This window comes from Netta rufina, assembly GCF_964035555.1.
Source record: "Netta rufina genome assembly, chromosome: 1".
NCBI lineage: Eukaryota > Metazoa > Chordata > Aves > Anseriformes > Anatidae > Netta > Netta rufina.
The window spans coordinates 121,507,109-121,525,531 of record NC_140123.1 but is presented as its reverse complement, the minus strand read 5'-3'; positions in this window follow the sequence as shown (position 1 = coordinate 121,525,531).

Sequence of the window (18,423 nt, the reverse complement as noted above, 5' to 3'; positions counted from 1 at the left end):
CTGAAGAAGCAAACGATGAGAGTTTTCAAAAGCTTTTGTGGAAATAAAACTCTCTGGCCTACTCAGATCTCACATGGGAATACTCTCCCATGTTAGCCAACTTACTGTAAAACATACCTATTTGCTAAGTCTTGTCATTCAAAGTAACATCTTGGATCTTGTCCCACAGATTTCAGTGGTCTTACATACAACAGAGTAGCATATTGCTCATCGAGGGGTCTCTCTAGAAACAACTGTGTGGGACTGGAAGAGCAATTCTGGTGAGAATGGAGGAGAAGAGGAAGGCTGAAGCTGCCAAGTCGCTTAAGGCTCCTTTGAAGTTCTAATCCTACATGAGCAAGGGTAGTAGGACTGGGCCGTGAGCAAGGGTGCCAAATTATAAATGTTCCTACAGCAGCATTGAAGTTCCATAGTCAATACTTTAACATGTGCCTGTGAGCATTTTGTTGTATTTTCATGTGCACACAAGCACAGAGCAAAGAAATTCACTAGTAAAATCTTAACATACGGAATAATAAACCTTACAATAGTAGGGCTGGCCCATGTCGTAACAGCCATTATCTACAGTGATTTTGGGTTGCTGGCAGCGCTGTTTGTGAAGGCTGTGGTATCACTTTGCCCTCAGGGAGCAGGAGCTGTGACCCTAGCTAGTTTCTGAATAGAAGTGCTTAGGAAAGCTGCCAAGAAACATCCTTCCTGTTGGGGAATGATGATTTTTTTTCATCCTCTGAAATATACATGCTCTGTGGGAAGATAGCAGGTGCTGTGAGTTTCTGAAAGAAGACTCCACTGGAAATGGTCTGCAGTGTGGGCATCCGTAGCACCTGGGACCTTGCTGTCTTCAGCAGGCAGCTGCCCAGCTGGCATCGCAAGGGCAGCAGCTTGTGGAGAAGACCACAAGTGTTCTGCAGAGAGTGAAGAGATGTGTGGATGCTTTGGTGTCTCATTTATGTCTGGTTCTCCTTCCCACACAGGAAATGTGTGGTTCTGTCCGCCCCATTTCTCCTATCCTCTTGATATAGGATTTATGCAAGATGCTACAGTGGGCTTTTAAAAGAGTTGCCTGAACTCTGGCTTCGCTATCCATGAGAGAGTCCGGAAAGCAGAGCAGACTTGTCCCTGTTTTCCTTCTGCCACACAGAAAAACCTCAGCTCTGAGCACCTCTTCCAGGCTGGACTTTTCCTTGCATCATCAGTTGTACAGAGGGAGGGGAAGGGGCGATATGGCTTGTTGGGAAGTGATTGCTGTAGCTCCTTTTGATTGAGCATTGCATTATGTTGAATTGAGGACATTATTATTCACAGAAAGGCATCCTAGAAAGCTTCAAAGCATGGTAGAAAAAAACTTCGGGTTTTAATACTAATTAGGGGAGCCTGTCTCCCAGGTGTGAGGTGTTTATCTGTGAAAAGCAGGAGATAGTGTAGCAAAGAAGAAATGCACACTGGAGAATTGAAGATCCAATAAATGGTTGAATGGATTTAAAAAAAAAAAAAAAAAAAAAAAAAGAGGAGGAGGAAGAAAGAAAACCAACAACAAAACCACAGATAATAAAATAAGATGTTTGCACTGAATATGAAGGGTTTGCAAAACAGCTTGGAGTTTATTTCCAAACCTGCAAAAAAGCAACCCTGAAAATAATACAGTAATCTGGAGCAATAAGAAGGCTCCTTTTTTTTTTTTTTTTTTTTTTTTCCCTTCCCTCTTCTATTAGCAATATTTGTCAAGTCCACATTTCTCTTTCACACCAAACAGCGCTTGTGTCATGACAGCTCTGGGCTGGCTTCAAGCAAACCAGGCTGTTCCTGGAGCGCCTGCACAACCCTAATCAAGCTGACCTCACTCGTGCTGCTTATTTTGCCTGTGCATTTTCCTGGCAGCTGTGGGGATTGTCTCTCTCAGCAGCAGCATCTGCTTTGGCTTTCACACAACGATGGAGGGCAGAAATGTATGGGGTGTTGCTGGTCCATCCCAGTACCTGTGCTTGCTGCTATCCTGGCAGTGTCAGGAGCATCACCCTGGTTCCAAGACCTCCCCCCAAACCTTCTGTTTTTGACTCGCGCTGCATTCATCCTTCTGCTGACCTCAGATGAGAGGAGGGGAGGAGAAAAGAGGAGCCTGGGACCAGAGGGGATGCTTTTCTGTATGGTGCCACAGCCCACTGCTGGTTTGTATTCTCAGGCATGCAATACAGACATAGCCATGTGGCTGCAGTGCTGTGACAGGTTTTTCTATACACGTACCTTACAGTTTTCCTGTTGCTTTCCCCCCACTCTCCTACGAGCTAAGAAATTATTACAGGTGCAGAAACCTTGAGAGGATGGATGTGCTTTCATAGCTGACTAAATGCCAGCTGGCCAGCTTTAATTGCCCTTCGGTGTGCTCCATGAAGGTAGTTTAAGTGAAGAGATTTTATTTTGCTATCTCTACGGACATGGAATGTGGACATCTTTGCTTCTATGGTTCAGCTGATGAGCAGTAACTTGTTAAGCATCAGGAGCTTGATCGCTTGTGATTGCCCATAGCCTCTGTTAGTGATGAGATCGCATGAGGGAGCAGAAGGGAGAGCAGAGCAGAGATTTGACTCTTTTTTACTAGAGTGCTTTGCACTAGTCCTATCACCAAAACTATCTTTCCTCTCTGAACCTCAGTCCTATCACCAAAACTATCTTTCCTCTCTGAACCTCAGTTCAGAGAAGAATTTAGCAGAGAAAAAAAGACAGCAACTTTTTTTCAGTGTTTTTTTCCTTGTGGACCATTCTCTTAGATGACTACAGAGAAATGCATTCAAACAGAACATTAAAGTTAAACGAGGCAGTACAAGGCTGTATTTAAAAATAACAGAAAAATGTTTCAAGTTCTCATTTGATAGGAGCTGGGCAGCTATATAACCCTGGCAGGTCATCATTCTAATGACAATCCCCAACAAGAAACACAGCCTGATAACATGCACTAAGACAGAAGATGAGAGCTGTATTCAGAGGCATGAGGAACAGCAGGAGATAGATGTTGCACAAAGATGCTTATTCATTGGAGTCAGACCCCCCCATCTTTCCTTGAACTTAGCATAACTAGATGCACAGCAAAAATATCTCCAGCGTGGGACTGAAATTAACATTAAAGATATAATACCATCATAGAGTTGCTGATAAACCCTCACCTTTCGTACTTAGCTAATTTCTCATCAACTCCTCTTAAAAAAAGAAGAATATAGCAGGACTTGGAGATAGGCAGTGAAAATGGTTTGGAGGCTTGGAAGGATTTTCAGATAAGGGAAGACTGAAAAAGATGAAGGAAGATACTGTTCAGAGAGGAGATGAATAAGAAGGGGTATGTGTTAGAAGTATATAAATAATTAATAATATTTTAAAAGGTTCTTGCTACTGGGATAAAGGGATATGCTCTGAAATTAAAAAGGCAACATCAATTTGGGAGTGTTGAGAATATTATTTTTTATGATACCCCGTTAAATTGTGGAACTCCCTGCTGCAGGATATTAACCACTGAGCTTACAGACTTGGTTAAGAAAACAAAATAAAGGGGGAAGAAAGAAAAAAAAGAAAAAAAGAAAAAGCTATTTCTGTGGATAGTGAGAACATTCACAGTTACATTAGAGAAAATAAAAAATTTATAAGAAATATCAGCCCTTGAGATTCAAGGCATAAATCCAACCACTAACTGCCTGGGGTTATAAAGAAACTTCCCCAATGGACATATTAGTTAGTTATTTCCCATTTTAAGTGTTTTACATCTATCCTTGATGCTGGCCACCATCTGAGACAAGGTGTTACAACAGTTGGACAATTGGTTTGATTGGCTATGAAGGTTGCTATATCCTTGAGAAGTGTGGCAGCTCTCTCCCTCCCTTCCCCGCTGTCTCCAGCTGTGCCACTGAGCCACCCTCTCGTAGCACGCAGCAATCGGCTGACAACAAGACACGGCTTCTCCTTTGCTCTCTGGGTACTCAGATGTGTGGGTAACCCAGGGACAGACACAGTCCTGATGTGAACATGGGAGGATGGCACAGCCACAGATCAGGCTGCCCACTGCAGTCCTGCAGGCTGGTACCACATAACTCTGTCAGGGACCTTGGTGCTGCTGTGCAAGAGCTGTCCCCCTGCTTTGACCCCAAGGAGAACCTACATCTACGTGTCAGTACCCGTTTCCAGCTCCCATCTGCAGCTTTGGCAATAATAGTCCTCCCTATGACAGCACTGGGGCTTCTCTAGTCCGCAGCAATGCAAAAACAGTCATGCTACAGCAGACAAGCAAGCGACACAAGGAGTACCTAGTTTGCTTTCTCCTCTCCCTGCCTGCTTAAATTTGCTCTTCATCTAATCTCCTCTGCCAGGCAATTTGAGATAATCAGTGTGCCTTTTCAGCTGTTGTTCATCTATCCCAATTTTTCTCTCTCTCTCTCCTTTTTTTTTTTCTTTTTTTCTTCTGTAAACACTGCCCCATCTCATTTGCCTCATTTCTCTTCATACAATACCTCGAATGGAGAAAGCTCCGTTCCTCCAAGGCAGAGGGGTGAGAACTGGCTGTAACCACTCTGCCAACATTCACTGGCCTGTGCTGGAGGAGCTGAACTGCTGCCAGCAATTAGAGGTATTTAGCAGTTCCCTGGTTAGGGCAATTACTTAGGGGAAGCAATTTCAACTTCTCACTCAGGAAGGAAGGTGCTATGTTGTTTTTGACCTCAGGAAGAGTTGTGACTGGTATACTAAGAAACACCAACCTGTAACAGTAGAGTCCTCATGTGAGTGCCTCAGTGTGTTTTTTGTAATGGGTCAGCTGCAACTGCTCTAGGAAACGTTCTCCCCTCTTGGCTGTCTCTTTACATTAATTCAAGGAGACTGGCATGTGCCACCTGCATTGTTGTACAGGATGCTGAACTGCCATTTGCGTGTTCTCAGCTGCTGAGGCGATGAGGAGAGACAATAGGTAAAGCAGACTGTTCCTTTCCAGGGGTGTAAGGACTGGAAGAAGTGCAAGGGGAGGCTCTTGGGAAGTAGAAAATGTCAGGTTATGCTTTCCCCACAGGTGTATTGTTACATACTCTTAATTGCTTGATTTCACAGCCTCTGGGGAGGACTATTTGCTTATATACATACTCAAAGAAAAGATCCCACCCTGATGGACGTAGCCTGCAGAGGCTGGAAAGTTACCCTATTAATGTACTCTTCAGACCTATTTACCAACAAACTGTCTTATCTCGTGACTTTATTATCTGTCAGCATGATGCTGAGTGTTTCTGGGAAGGGATGCAGACATGGACAGCCCCTCTGACCTCCACCATAATCTACATTTCTTTGGTCTTCCCTCCATAAAAATATTCGGGGAATGGGGGGTTGGAAGAGGAGTAAGTTTTTTGTTTTAAGCCACGTATTGATTCCCTGGCTCCCCTCTCAGCTTGGCCTGGTCTCCTGGCTTTGTACATTCACTTGTGCATTCAGTTCACCATCTTCTGGCTGAAGCCTTCCTGGTCTTCAGTGTAATCCGACATGTTTTAGCCTCACTATTTAGATAAACACCTAGACCTCAAGGTCCATCACCACATGGGTATCTGGGAACCTTCTACAATACCTGGTTGTATCATCACAGAAGAGAATCAGGGAAGTCCCCTATTTTCCTGCATTTTTCTTGTCTGCTCAATCACCTAGTGTCTGGACACCTTGCAAATGTTACCGTGCTCTTACTGCATCTTCTGAAGTGGTTTATCGGCATTATTTCACTCTCATGATTAAGGAAATTGAGATTTATAACAAGGTGGACTGGTAGTGCTCAATTTATTCATAAAAACTGTTCTGGGGTGAAAATAAATCCCTAATCTCCCACATCTCTACGTAGTGTCCTGACTGCAAGACCTTAGTTTAGCCTTAGAATTTCTCATTGCCTGCCTTACTGTACTTGGATGTCTGAACTTAAATTCTCTGTTCAGCCATTTACTTTATATTTGCCTTCTTTTGTACCACAGCTTTCTGTTGGCATTGCTATGATCTTTTGGAAAATATTGCTTAAATGACATCTCCTTGAATAGAATGGACTACTGCACTCTTCTGCTCTTCAACTCTTTCAGGGTTTCTTTAGGTTTGGTTTTGTAAGTTTATGAACAGAGCTGGGTCTGTTTCCTTAATGTTTGAATCCCTTCTGAAGATAGTGTTTGTCTGAGAGTCAACTTTATACAGTAAGTTAGGGTGACCTTAAGTTGCCCAGTTTGTTTCCTAAACTGTTTTTTGATGGTTCCCTTAAAATGGATGTCTGGAAGATGAGGTCATTATTAGGCACAGTGCAAAGGCAGGTCTGTGTGGTGCTATGACCTGAATGAGAACTTTCCCTTTGTCTGGGGCTGCTCATAGTATCTGTTTTACCTTAATGATTGCCAGTTAGTGCATGTGGAATAACGTGGTACTGAGCCTCAGCCATCTTCCCTGTCCCACCCTTTTCTTTTCTTACACTGAATAAAAGTGGACTTCTTCTCAGTGCAGAGAAGGAAGCCTGAACACAGTGCAGAGGAGCAAGCTCCCAAACAGGGCAGAAAAAATGAGCTTTGGCTGCATGCCCTTGCTTGGCACTGAACAAAACAAGCATATGGAAAATGAAAGTGAATGAAGAATGCTTTGTCTGGGAGGATTGGTACAGGATGTGGAGCCCTGCAAGACCGGCTTCTAGACAAGAGTTCACCACTGTTCAACATGCCCTGTGCCAGCTCTGGTGCTCCCCCACTTCTGAACTTTTCTCAGAGCAGTGTTTTTCAGAAGGACTGTGCAGGGAGCATCCTTTTTCCCCCACTCTCCTTTCCACTCCTTTTTACTTGCTCTCTGCTTTATACTCAGACAAGCAGAATCTGCAGTGGTTGGCAAATTTAGCTGCTGCTTTGTTTTGTTCCCCCCTCCCTCCCCTTTCTGTTTTTTTCCTCTTCATGTTTGCCAGTTGTCTGCTCTCAGCCAGTAGTTGTTTTATGCAGTGGGTTTGCATTGACTGACCCTCAGCCTCGGTTTTTATGCGTATTTTGGTCTGGGAGCTACCTGCAGACCCTTTGCTGCGAGTAGTCGATATTCATGATTCGATATTCGGGTGACATGATTGGTCAATGAGGTGACAGAGCTGTGCTTTTGTTCCCTGATTAGATGGCTGAACCTTTGTTAATTACTTCTGCCAGAAATGAAGTCTGTTGTGTGATTAAGTGGTTCTAAGCTACAGGCCTGAGATTTACTCTCTATGAACTCTTGTTCCAACGGGGCTTTGTGTGTGTGACGGCTCTCTAAAGCAAGTATAAACAGCATAAAAATGACCAGAGTCATATTCTATTTCTAAGTTATTAAAAACGGTTGCCCTGCATGCCTTTGCTACACATTTGACTCTAGTAATGAGAGTCTACCTTTACAGACCATGAAGCTTCTTTTGGGACAGGTTCTCCCAGCGCGTCATCACGTACCAGTGTGGATCAGACAGGCTAAAATCCCCGTACCAAAGCAATAGCAGCAAATAATCCTATGCTGACAGAGATGGAGTGAGATGGGAGGAAAACAGCCCCTCTCTGAGGCCATGTGCTCCACTGCATCAGCCCATTATAATTTTGATCAAATGTGGGCACACAAGTAACCCTCTTGACTTAGCAAGAGCACAACCTACAGTGTTTATGGTGTCTTTCATAAATTTTTATTTTTTATGTTGTCTTGATGCCATGTGGTGGAGGACAGGTGGTATCTGGTGCCCTGTGCAGTGCTTTGGAGCAGAGTTGATGCACCAAAATCTTCTGGACAAATTTTCAGCCGAGTGACTGAATACTGGATTGGTTCTTGTTGTCATGTTGCCACAGCGTCTCCAAGCCAGTGGTGAAATAATGGATGCTATGTATTATTAACTGTGTGTTCAGAGCCTCAGCATCATATCATAAATTCAAAATATTCATAAATGGAGCTATTTGGGTAAAATGTATGTTATCATTCATCCGTGTTTTATCCACTTTTTATTATGTAAGTGAGAAGGCGTTCAGAAGTAGGCAGTTTCTTCCAGCCAACAACCTCCTCCACCCCAATCCAAACACTACACCTGACCTAGGGGGACAAAAAGCAAAATATTTCAGCATTTGTTTTGGTTGAATGTGAGTTCCAGTGATTCCCACTACAGTGGATCAGAATAAAACACTGGCAAAAAGACACTGTCACCCAGCATGTGGAAAATTTTGGCGATAGGTGCTTTATGAATCCCTTGGAGAGGCAGACAGACAGACACAGCTGCTTTTTATTTAGCCCCTTCACTCCACCTTTTACCGGTCTAATGGGAAAAGGCCTGAGTTAAGATTCAGAGCAAACTCACGTACAAGAACAGCCTTAATTTGAGCATACTGTTGAATACAATGCGATCTTAAAATGATGCATGATGGAAATTCCTCGCAGGCTGGCGCAGTGCATTAGCATTACTCATTGCAGTAAGACTGGGTGGAGCGGTAGAAGTCGTCACTGTGATGGATGCGTGGCACGCATTAGAATGAGAATCATTACAATGGACCAAGCAGAAAACACTGGGATTAGAGTTTCTGTGATGGACCCTGTGAAACACAGTAGAATCTGAGTCACCGTGAGTCATAAAAGGCACAAGGACCCCAAACGTGCCTCATCCTTGCAGAGGCACTTTCAAAGGGATGAATGACTTGGCTGGCTGTTATATTACTTACTTGCAGCAATGTGAACAGCCTCGTGGATGGAGTAAATGATGAGTCAGGATTCCTTGCTTCTGCTGCCAGCCCTGCTGCTGACTCATTTTGTACCCTTGAGTGATCAACTTGTTTCTTGCTTGCACATCATGCGTGTGACACTGTATTTACCCTTCCTTATGAAGTATTGAGACCTGTTTCTACCATGATGCTCCTGTATGCCTAATATTGTGCATTGTAAATGGTCTCAGTGCCTTTGTGAATGAGTCTTTGCAGGGTGGAAGCTGTAGAATGTGTGGATGAAAGATACGCAATGTACCAGCATTCCATCAGGCTTGTGTGGTTTTTATTATTGTTGTTTGATGATGTTTCTTATTTTCAGGGGTTGTTTATGATTTTGAAAAGTCAATACGGCTGAAGGATAAGCCGTGTATGTTTGCTAGCATAGTTGCTTATGTGAGCGTAGATCTCTCTCTCCCAATTCCTCACAAGACTGACCAGAACTCTTTCAGCTCCTTTCTTGTGGACTCCAGCTTAGGTCCTAAAGCTGATTTTATTCATCTATCTACAGTATGTTCCCGAGCTAGTTAAAATTAAACTTAGCCATCAAAATGCTAAACTTGATAGCTCATTTATCTTTCTGTCTCCCAACTCTACATTACAATATAGCAGTGATTGATCTTGCGTCTTCAAGGTACTATATGGTATAAAAACTAAGAGAAGATTAATTAAAAGCCGTCGCATCCAGACAGGTTTTTAAATAAGTTTTAGATTTAGACAATATATCAGCTGAAGCAGAAAAATTCCAAGACCATAAGCCTGTAACTCCAAGTTTCCTTCAGGACATAGAAAACCCTGTCTCCCCATGGCCCAATATCAAAGTCTGATTTGGCTGGACAGGTGCATGACAGGTAGCAGAATGTTGTTGTATTTGCAGGCTCTGTCTCCACGAGTGGTGATTGTGATATCCTTTCCTCAGTCTTTATCAGCAAGAGCTGTAGTTACACAGTCTAAATCCCAGAAGGCAAAGGCACAGACTGGGAGAATGAAGAGCTGCCCACTGTAGGAGAAGATCAGGTTCAAGACCATCTGAGGAACCTAAGGGTGCATGAGCCCATGGCACCTGATGAAATGCATCTGTGGCTCCCAAGAGAACTGGTGGATGAAGTTGCTAAGCCACCCTCAATCATATTTGAGAAGTCATGGAAATCTGGTGAAGCTCCCACTGACTGGAGGAAGGGAAACTTAACCCCCATTTTTAACAAGGAAAAGATAAAGACCTGGGGAACTACGGGCCAGTCAGTCGTACCTCCCTGCCTGGCAAGATCATGGAGCAGATCCTCCTGGATACTATGCTAAGGTGAATGGAAAATAAGGAGGTGATTGGTGACAGCCAACATGGCTTTGCTAACGGCAGATCATGGCTGACGAATCTGGTGGCCTTCTACAATGGGGTTACAGCATTGGTGGATAGGGGCTCCCAGCACAAGAAGGACATGGACCTATTAGAACAAGTCCAGAGGATGGGCCACAATCTCCTATGAAGACAGGCTGAGGGAGTTGGGGTTGTTCAGCCTGGAGAAGAGAAGGCTCTGGGGAGACCTCGTTGCAGCCTTCCAGTACCTGAAGGGAGCCTACAAGAAAACAAGAGAGGGACTCTTTGCCAGGGAGTGTAGTGATGGGACAAGGAGTAATTAAGGTAAAAGAGGGTAGATCTAGATAAAAGGAAGAAATACTTTACTCTGAGTGTGGTGAGGCACTGTAACAGGCTGTCCAGAGTAGCTGTAGATGCCCCATCCCTGGAAGTGTTGAGGGCCAGGCTGGATGGGGCTTTGAGCAATCTGGTGTAATGGAAGGTATCCCTGCCCATGGTGGGGGGAGCTGGATGGTCTCTGAGGTCCCTTCCAACCCAAGCCATTCTATGACTGAGGACATCTGCTGGCTCAAGGGAGAATGTCAGGCTCATGTAGTTGGAGACAAACTGAGGCAATCTTTTAAAGTCATTCCCTAGCTCCTGCAGGCACAGAGCAACTTGTCTGGGCAGCATGTAGGAGCTATGCAGATGATTAATCCCTGAGTGATTAGGCAGAAACAAAACACTCCAGTATGGAGCAGGCATTTAACCTTCCGATCATTGCTGGACTTTTCTGTACGTCTGTGAAAAAGTTCTTAAACAAAGGACCAAATTTTCATCTGGACTGTTTGTTTTTGTGCTGTCAGTTCTTACTGTCACCCAAAGTTAGACCTTTTAGAAGATATAAAGGTTTGATTTTTTCAAGCATGATCAAGTACTTGCACATCAAAATGACTTAAATTGAGCCCAAATTCAGCGGCAGCTGCATCACTGAGCTGTCAGTATTTTGAGTGTGGGATCTGGAGAACAAAACCAAACAATCCAATCTGGTTTTATGGTATTTTTGGCTAAAGAAAGACACATGACTGCTGGTCAGCATGAGCTTTCTGTGCTTATCCAAGTAGTTCAGATAAGCACCATCCCCAGAAGCCTTCAACACTTGCAGCTCTCAAGCATTGAGGTGTGGGAGCATCCAGAACTCTGTCTGCCTCTTGCCAGAGCCTAACAGGGCCTGAGTTCTTTGGAAAGACTGATCCCTTACTGGTCTACTCACTGGATGCTGGACTCTTGAGAACCTGGCATTTAGACAGATGGGTATTTAAAGAGTCCAAACGGTGTGAGCTTGTTGTCTCTTGCCCACCTTTAGTCTGAGATGGGGCTTCACTGACAGATGTAGGAGGAAAGATTGCAGACTCTCTTGGAATCTGGAGAGGTTCCAGCCTCTCATGGAGCTGCAAAAAGAAGACAAAAAAAAAAGAAGACAAAATGGAGAGGCTGTTATATCTTCATGAGTTTGCTTAAAGTAGGATATTAAATCCACCTGACTGTTGAAATATGCTAGCTGAATGTGGGACAGATTCCATGAGAGCATTTGAAAGCTCCCCATTTTGCTTGTGTAGTGGCAAAATGCCTTGTTAGTGTATGGCTGATTCAAGGATTTTGCCTTAGGGAAGGGCAAGAGAGAGGAGGAACAAAAAGTAAAGAAGGTGACAGCAGCAACTCCACCTTACAGGGGTCAGCAAAAGTCCCTGTGGCATCAGTTGGCCCAGCTCTGTCCTCTGTCACACGTTGGTGTAACTCTGGTCAGAATATGGTTCTTTATCTCTAATTTACAGCATTCCGTTCATTATCATGAGTTTAATAATAATAGTCTTTTCTCTCTTTCTTTCTCTTTCTCTTTGTTTTCTTTCCACTTCAGTTAATTTCAATAAGTAGACTGTTTCTGTGCTGTTTGGTCTGCTCTCTGACACAGGTAATTAACTGTTTGCACGAAATCAGACAATCCTTTTGAATTTACACTAGTTCAATATTCTTGCCTTCAGATATTAGTTATCCAGGATACGTCACATTCTGGTATTATTTTTCTGCATTTTGTAAATGGGATATGTTTTGCTTTCAGTGTTGAAAAGTAATTTGAGTTAGGACGGATACTAAAAACACATCTTCCTTCACTCTTTCAGAACTTGATTGTGTGGGTTTTTTATCAATCCCAAATTCATTTATTTTCCCTTAACAGAGCTGATTGTGCCATGTATTTCCCCTTGAAGAAAATCCTGCTGCTAGAAAGATGGCAGTCAAAAAGCTAATCGCTAGGGATGTGGCAAACTTCTCATGCCTCATATCAAGCTCTCACATGAATCGGATGTGCACACGTTTTAATTCAGATGTTTCCCAGTCTGTGCTCCCTTTAGGAATGAGATCAGCAGAGAGACTGGTGAGAAAGAGAAAACAGCTATTGGATAAGAAAAAAAAAAAAAAAAAAAGAGGTGAAAAGGCAGTTGGGAATAAAGCAGACTGAAAAACAAATAGAGTGAATGTGAAATACTGGACAGAAATGGAGAGTTTTATTTTTCATGAAAAGAAAAATACACAACATATCTGCAAAGTATGGACAATCTATTTGCAGAAAGTTATGGACCTACGACACACTAACATTAGTAAAAGGTTTTTATTAGTTGTCCGTGGAGATAAATGGGCAACTAAGTGAGCCAATGGGCATTTATTTTTCCATAAATGAGAAATTATTTACATGAGGCAGGGTGTGTATCTGAGGACCATCTAAGTATCTCCTAACTTAACATTTACCTTCATTTGGGTCTTATCACTTGGGCAGTACTCTCAGTCTCTTTTCATCTCTTGTCCTGTGGCTGTTTCTGGTTAGTGGTGTGGTTTGGTCTTTGGTATGGATGATCTGCTGTTTAACCATCAAAAGAGGTTGATTCTGCCCCTCCAGCAGGCTAGGTGGGGAAGGAGGAGGGATGTGTATAGACACTCAAGTATATTCTAGGGAGGGAGTTTGGTAAGAGCTTCATCTGGTCGGTTTGAACATGTGTACTCTGTAGCCAAATAGTCTCAAGCCCTGGATCTGCTCTGAGAGGTGATAAATCCAGTCTTCCTTCACTTCCTTCACTTATCTTGCTTCTGGGCAAGCAAGTCACCAGGTGAAGTGTTGGGAGCATTAGTAGCCCCATAAGATCAGTATCAAGTGTTCTCAGACAGTTGTGTCCTAAACTGTTTACAATCTTGGTGGCTATCATCAGTATGTGGTAGATGCAAAGTACATGCAGTGGGATGCAGGAAGGTGCATTATTCACCAGCTGAAGGGTCAGTTATGAAGTTTTGGACCTGTGATTCCAGAAGCAATTGCAAATCCATGTGATTTTTTGATAGAGAGGACAGTAGGCAGTGGAGGCCTGCCAACTGATGACAGCCCAAGTCTCATTTGTAAGCAAGTACCTGTTCCTTGTTAAACAGTGCAGAGATGGGTTGGGATTTCTTTCCCAGTGTCTAGTGGAATTCACGACATGGCCTGCAGTCTGAGGCTGTCAGAGCTTGGTTTCATTTAGATGCTGATGTAGGTCCTCCAGCAAAAGCCTTACTGGTTCCCCTGCAGGCTTTACTTGATCATTGATAAAAATTGGTAAAGAGATGAAACATCCCAGGGTGAGTGGGGAGCTAGAGGAACGGCTATGTGTAAGTGATATACTATAATGTGGTAGAGCAAAAGACCTCTGTGCTACCTCTAAGCCTTGGGTAATAGAAAGAAGCTCTCCTCGACGGTTCATTTATTCCACTTGTCATCATTGGTAGACTTGCTTCGGTAAGATAAAGCAATTCATTACAGGCTGCATTGTAGGTCTGCATTGCTGCATGTTGTAGACATACCCATGGTATTAATCTCTCGTTTGTGTATAATCCTTAGTGGTGGAAGTGATTAGAATATCAAGAACAGAGAAAATCTGGCAATACTGCAAACAGACACATACTCTTTAGCTACTATTTTTGACCTGTGAGACTGAAAACATCACAGAAAGCCAGTGAGCTTTCATTTAGGACTGCTGCACAGGACAAAAAGGAGGCAGAGAGCTGAAGTACCTTCTGCAAGGTTGGATCTCATCCCTGTGGCAAGAGCTGCTAGTGAAACCCAGATCCTCCTCGTCCTCTCATTTGGGGCCACCACCCTGTTCCTAATAACATACAGCAGATAATAAGGCAACTGTCTCTTATAGTCAAAAGCATTTAAAACAAAAAGCAAATGCAGTAATACCAGTCTGTCTTTTTTTATATCTGCTAATCATTCAAAAGAACTTCTGCGGTTGATATCACTGATACGAGGCTCAAAGGCTGAGAAACCGCTGATGACCAAAGCTAGTAAAGAAAGATAGCATCTTTTACTTGATCACCAAAGATTTATGCCACAAATAAGAGAGTGTGAATCAGGTCTCTCTGTGAACAGGTGAATGCAAACACAAGATAAATATTGTAAGAAAATAAGTATATACAAACTTCCTTGGAAACTGATTCCCAATATGCTTCTGGAAAATACTCACAAAGCATCAGGATGATAATAATTAAAAAATTAATTTGGGTTTCCAAAGTCGTTATGAACTAATGCATGCAGAATAGCAAGTATTCAAGACTGAGAGACAGCGATGGAAGACTGCTTTGCCAGCTCTACTATTCCAGGTTCTGATCACAGGCAGAAAATTTTAGTTTGAAAACATCTGATAATTCCTGCCTCCGGATAATTCTTTCATATTTGGTTCTGGTTGAAAGCAAGGAAAGAAACAACGAAGAAAGTGGAGGTGTCAAAGACATTATTCCCTTTCAGACTTCGAAAACTTTCTAAAATGATTTTGGGTTGAGTCATCAGAGTTTTAGAGACAGTTTTTAGTCTTATTTCATATAAAAATTTCATTGTGGTTCTGAAATCAGTTTAATATGGACTTCTGTCACTCCTGGCATATTTGAAAAAGTGCTTTTAATTTCCAGCTAGGACAGCTCTCTACAAAATCTCAGTTTAGTTTTAAACTTCCTCAGGATGCCTATAAATTAGGGTGGGTACATCTAACAGCCTTGATGGATTGTACCAAAATCTCCAGCTCATTGAGGTTCATGGGAGAAGTGTCACTAGCAAGCGAAGAGACTAAGCAGTGAAGAAAATCTACATCTGGCCCCAGAAGCTCTTGTATTCTTTGTATTCTTGCAGGTCTAGCCTGGCTACAAATTTCTATGAGTCGGACATAAGTTCAGAACCAGATCTGGGTCTGAGCTAGGGTGCAGTGGTGATACAAACACTTTACTGGGTGAAATTTCAAGATTTTTAGTGTACAGTCTCTCATAGGAGATAGCCAATAAAGTTGTTGTTGAGCAAATGTTACACTGATGTGGATGTCACAGTTTGAAATTTACTTCTGCTGCTCCCTTCCATGCATTTGGACTCATTGTCTGCCTCTGGACCTCTGGAAAATGGACTTCACACATGTATTTTTCTTCCCTGATCAGGAAGGGAAGAAGAAGAAGAAAAAAAACCCATACACACACAGCATGCAAAGAAGGCAGGGATGACAGTGCGTGAGAATGGCTGCTGGGGAAAAAAAGCCATAGTCACAGGAAATTACCTTAATAGAGTGAAAATTAAGAAACGACCGACAACGCAGTCTGTCTCCAGGATACGAGCGGTATTTTCACGCCTTGCCAATTATTCTGTTTGCATCAATTTTGGTTTATTTTTATTAAGTTTCATGTTTCTTCTTTTCATTTTATTTTAAGAGGTGGTATAATGAAGATGAAAAAGGATGAAAGCTTAGAAAATATTTAATTTTTGTTTTAATAAGGAAATAATTATTCATTTTATTCCATGAGCAGGAACGGAGCCAGCCAATTGGGTTTTTCCATCTTTTCATGTTGTTTTTTGCTTGTTAGAAGGGTTGGGAACTCTATTTAAGTAAATTATCTTGGCACTGAAAGGAAAGTGGGAAATGAGTTGGAGAGGTAGGGTTAATTTCTTTCACAAATATCTAAATGTGTGCATAAGTATACTTGCTGTCTGCTGTTTGAGAAATGCACTGATTTAGCTTTACAAGGGTCACTTTAACCTTAAGAATTAATGGAACAGACCATTAGCTACAAGAGGATGTGGAAGTGAAGTCCCCAGATTGCTCACGGATAATGCAAGCCTATTCCTTACCAGCCTAGTGGGGCCACATTTATAGCTCAGAAAGGAAAGAAGGGAAGGACTTGTCTCACTTAGCAATGGGTATGTACAGATTAGGTGTCTATGTCCCAGATAAACCCCTGCTAGATATCTGGATTCCATTATTGTTAATGGATACTGAAGACAGGACTTTAGGAGATAAAATATAGGTGTTTATTTTAGGAGAAGATGAACTGCACCCTAAACAGCATTAGTTATATTGATTAGAGCTTTGCTGACTTACAAGTGATGCTTAGGATGGCTTCTTCAGATGCAAATTTCTGCACCGCAGGTCCTCATATTTACTCAAGCAAATCCCACTGTCCATACCATAAATAATCCTTCTACTACTCCAAAATGATCAACTAAGTGCAAGTTGGAGTGATTCTCTGATGCTCACTAGCTGCTAGATAATTATTATCTTTTTTTTTGTCCTACTTTGCTGTTACTAGACCACCACTTGACCTGAAACAAAATGCTTCTCTCTGAACATGAGGGGTATGACTTCACTGACACCAAATGAAGCAAGGAAGGTCTCAGTGAACAGTGGCTTATATCCCTCAAGAACTTTTGCTATGTAGTGCGTGATTTATTGAGCAGGGAAAGTTGATCTGATGTATCAACAGTCCAAATGTTTCACTGAGGTTACAAGAACCTAATACAACTGCTGTATTTCAAAGTCCTTCATCTGCTGGGTATCAGTAGCCAGGATTTGTGGAGTTTGGTCTTCTGAATTTGCAGCTTCCCTGTTTTCCAGGTTTGATAGGCAGAGAGCTGCATTTGTTAATGCATTTATCACCAGAGAAATGCAGGCAAGAGTAACTGCGCAACAGAGAAGGATGAGTAATTTCAAAAATACAGGAGAAGAATAACTTCAGACGTAGTGGAGATTAACTGAAGAAGTCAAAGAGAGGAATAACCTCAGAGCTGTGCTCACTCTGGAGACAGAGGGAAGTGAGTGGTTTTCAAAGGAACCCGGAGCCGTCAACTCCCTACTTCGGAAGGCTCTTCTGTTCCTCAGAGGAAATCTTCCCTGGTGCTCTTTGGCTGGCCAGTCCATTTTTTTCTGCTTCTGACGCAGAGCAAGGCTCAGTTCTGTGAGTCTTGATCCTCTGCTGCCCTGTGAGACAGTGGAGTGCTGGGGACAGCCATGCTTTTCAAAATCAGAAACAACCAAATATTTCCTGCAGAAATTTCACCTTATCTAGCAAGTTCAAACCTAGCAAAAGACGCTGTTTTATAGGTCTCTTACACAGGCTCTTGAAGAGAGGCAGTGGACCTGCAGTGATCTGTAGGTCGCAAGTGTGAAACCACATGAATTTGAGCATGCTTTCTCAAGTGTCTGGCCAGAGGAACTGCTGAGATTGTTGCTGTTCACAACTAGAAGGCTGTTTAGTGACACAAACAACAGTGATTGTACTTCCAATGCTGAAGGTTAGAAAAGCAATAGGAGAGGTACTTGTGGTAGGTTTTTCTTTTTTTCTTTTTTTTTTCCCTCTCAGAGTATAACAATTTTCCATTTGTAAAGGCTGATTTTTATGAAAGCTTCAGGGCCTGAAGAAATGTGCCCCATTTGATGAAATTTCACTCAGAAAACACATCAACACTTCCAGAGGTTGAAATGTTTCATTTAGGCTTTTTTACGACTTCTTGCTTAGATTCCTATTTTCTCTTTGAAACTACAATGTAATGTAATATTAAAGTTAAAATACAGACAAAATGTTCTGATTAACCTAAAAGGAAGAGTTTCTTTCTGCATTTTTTTCCTTTTGTTTTCTTTTTTTTTTTTTTTTGGAACAAAAGCAAATTTGAAATTGCAGAATTTTCTTTGGCATAGAGATTTCAAATTTCGTTTGGATCTATTAAATCACTCTGTTAGATGTGTACACAGCTGTTGGTTATACTTCCTCCTTACCTGAAAGAGCTGCCAACCCAGACTGGTAGAGATTTACAATTGCCTTCTGAAATGGGATCATGGGAGCTGCAAGCACATAGGGAGTCAGGTCTATGTGATTTCCCACTAGGTACAATATTTGAAAATCTCCCTTTGAGGTAGTATAATTGACTTCTGTGCCTGTTGTTCCTTGGAGATTTGGAGATTCTAAATATAATTTTTTTAACAGTGTGTCTCTGGGGCCCTATCTCCCTCTGTTAGTCCCCCCTCTCTCTCTTTTTAATTGTAGATGTCATGTTCCAGGTGCTGTAGGAATATAACA